Genomic DNA, 3263 nt, shown 5'->3' with positions numbered 1-3263 from the left:
TCTCTACTAAAAATACAAAAAATTAGCTGGGCATGGTGGTGCGTGCCTGTAATCCCGGCTACTCAGGAGGCTGAGGCAGGAGAATTGCCTGAACCCAGGAGGCGGAGGTTGCGGTGAGCCGAGATCGTGCCATTGCACTCCAGCCTGGGTAACGTGAGTGAAACCCCGTCCCAAAAAAATAAAAAAAATAAAAGAAAGATAACAGCCCTTTCCCAAAGCAAACCTCCTTCTTGCCTGGGGACTAGACGGCCTTTGTAGGACTAATGAATTAACCACAGATTAGAAATTCGGGTTTAGGAGTCCTGCAGCTGGAGGCTACAAGATGCTGCCCCTCCCTAAACGGCTCCTAAGATCAGAGCTTGAGATATTTTGCAGACCCTGCACTTGGTGGAGCAGCTGCACCACCGGATCAATAAACCGGCTTCTCTGATCTGTGGCCCCCCAACCAGGAACTGACTCAGCACAAGAAGACAGCGTCAATTCCCTATGATTTTGTCTCTAACTCAACCAATCAGCACTCTCAACTCACTGGCCTTCCCTCACTCACCAAATTCGTCTTAAAAACTCTGATCCTGGAATGCTCAGGGAGACTGATTTGAGTAATAATAAAAGTCAGGTCTCCCACACAGCCGACCCTGTGTAAGTTACTCTATTGCAATCCCCCTGTGTTGATGAATTGGCTCTGTCTTGGCATCGGGCAAGGGAAACCCACTGGGTGGCTACACTTACCCTGTACCCAACCTACTTTTACTGGGGTCACCCAAGACCTCAAAGTTGCTGATTGCTCTAGACGCTTATTCATCTTCTCACTACATTGTGGCAGGGGGCTCACTCCCTCCTCAGAAGCCTCCCTGTCAGCTTCCACAGCGCACGCCCTACTGGCCGTCTCCCTCCCCGCCTCCTCCTCTACTGGCAGCTTTTTCTGCACAGGGACTCCATCTGTCCTGAGGCTTGCTCAGGTCCTGCTGCCTTTTCTCTCTGTAGGACAGGTAATCTTACCATAGCCCCAGCTCCATGCAGCAGAAATAAATGTGATTTACAATCCCAAGTGTTATATAACTGCACTTGGCTGGGTGCAGTGGCCCACGCCTATAACTCTGGCACTTTGGGAGGCCAAAGCAGGTGGATCACCTGAGGTCAGGAGTTCAAGACCTGCCTGGCCTACATGGTGAAACCCTCAAGAAGATGACGACTTCAGAGTCCTGCAGTAAGTATTAGCCCAGCAGGCTCCCATTTCACACACTGGTCCTAAGGTTACTTATCCGACGTCTCCACACTGTCCTAGGAAACTTATTTACAGTCTTCCCTCAGTCCATCTTGAATGCCACACAAAACTCCCTTTCCTTTCCAGGCTAAAGCTGCCACAGGGCTTTGGCAGTCTCTGGATTGTATTCAGGTTCACCTTGGGCACTACTGGTTTTGATGTGGTTGTGGCTTGTCACCCTCGTATCCTCAAGAGTGGTTTAGAGCCCCACAGAGTCATGGCAGTGGTCAGCAGAACTCCACAGGCCCTTTCCATCTGGGTTCTTTCTCTGAATTTCTTTTAAGAGGCCGGCATACTGCTGGAATAGAGGTGCCCTGTGGAGTCTAGCGTGGTCGGGGCTGCAAAGGAACACAGAACAGAAGTGGTTGAATCCTGGATAATAAGAAAGCAAGAGACAAGTAAGAAACCTCCTGGGGCTGGAATGCAACCATGGAATCCCAGCTGGATAACCATGTGGATGAGGCCTGAGTCCCAGGATCTGGTGCACTGTGGAGTTGTAGCTCTAGGGTTCATCTTGATCCTCAGAAGAGATTCAGGGCAATTGAAGCCTTATTGCAAAGTTGTGTTTAGCTTCGCTAGTTTCTATCTCATCACAACTTTGGAGGAGGTAGAGAGGTGTGGTTTGTAATTTCTATACATGTTTGGAAAACTATCCCGTAAAACGTGAACATTAGTCTTAGTTTAGATATGAGACCTTTTCTGGGGAGAAATGCATTCCTGGAGCAGTTCTTCTGAGTACAGTAATGCCTGTCTCTCTCAGGGGTCGTCTCAGGCTACCCAGAGAATAAGCATAACACAACTCAGACCTGGCAGATGGCTTCTAACGTGCCAATTATCTCTTCTAGGGAGCTTCTATCAGGCTCCTTCACCCAACTGTGCCCCTCAGGAAGACGCCCAGGCTCCAGTGGGCAGATGGAGGAAGGAGGGACCTGGGAACCACCAGTCACCCACCTCAGTGGAGGCCGAATACACAGAATCAGGAAGCACAGAAACCCACATCCATATCATCATGAAACTGCAGGACCCCAAGCATGAAGAGAAGATCTTAAATGCATCCAAGGAAAAAGCACAAATTATAGAGAGCAGAGCTGTGCTGGCCACAGTGGAGCTGGAAGCCGTGAGATACAGGCAGTGTGACTTGGACTCTTCACCGTCAGCTTAGAATCAGGTGTTGAAATAGATGGTTGTTCAAGAATCTGCTCATGGTAAAGGCATTTCCAGATGGGAGATAGAATTTATCACAACAGGAGACTCAGGAGAGTGAGACTCCAGGAACTCACGGAAGATCTTTCTTCCAGCGGAAGGAAGTGGCCCTGGAGAAAGGGTCTGAGTCTGCGATGGGCAGATGAACAGGCAGCCATTGAAGTGCAGGCAGCAGAAAGTAGCGTGGCTCTAAAGCTCTGTTAGCTGGCGACCTTGGTTGTCTGGGTTGTGGGGAGAAAAATGAGAGCCCTCGCCCACGCCACACAGCAAATAAGCTCTGAGTGTTTTAAATCCTAGAAGATGCCATGGGAAAGCATCTTCATGAGCTCTGGAGATGAAAGGGCTTCTTTAATGAGGTCCTAGAAGCCCAAACAGGGAAGGAAAACATTAAGAAATTCAGGTCAAGCATGGTGGCTCACGCCTGTAATCCCAGAACTTTGGGAGACCAAGTTGAGTGGATCACTTGAGCCTAGGCGTTCAAGACCAACAAGACAAAACTCCATCTCTACCAAAAAAATACAAAAATTATCCATGGATGGTGACATGTACCTGCAGTCCCAGCTACTTGGGAACCTGAGGAGGGAGGATCACTTCAACCCAGGAGGCAGAGGCTGCAGTGAGCCGACATCAGGTCACTGCAATCCAGCCTGGGTGACAGAGTGAGACTCTGTCTCAAAAAATAATAATAATAATAATAAATTAGCCAGCTGGGCACGGTGGCTCACATCTGTAATCCTAGCACTTTGGGAAGCCGAGCCAGGTAGATCGCAAGGTCAGGAGATCGAGATCAGCCTGC

Source organism: Cebus imitator, unplaced genomic scaffold, assembly GCF_001604975.1.
Source record: "Cebus imitator isolate Cc_AM_T3 unplaced genomic scaffold, Cebus_imitator-1.0 Scaffold129, whole genome shotgun sequence".
NCBI lineage: Eukaryota > Metazoa > Chordata > Mammalia > Primates > Cebidae > Cebus > Cebus imitator.
This window is presented reverse-complemented; position numbering follows the sequence as displayed.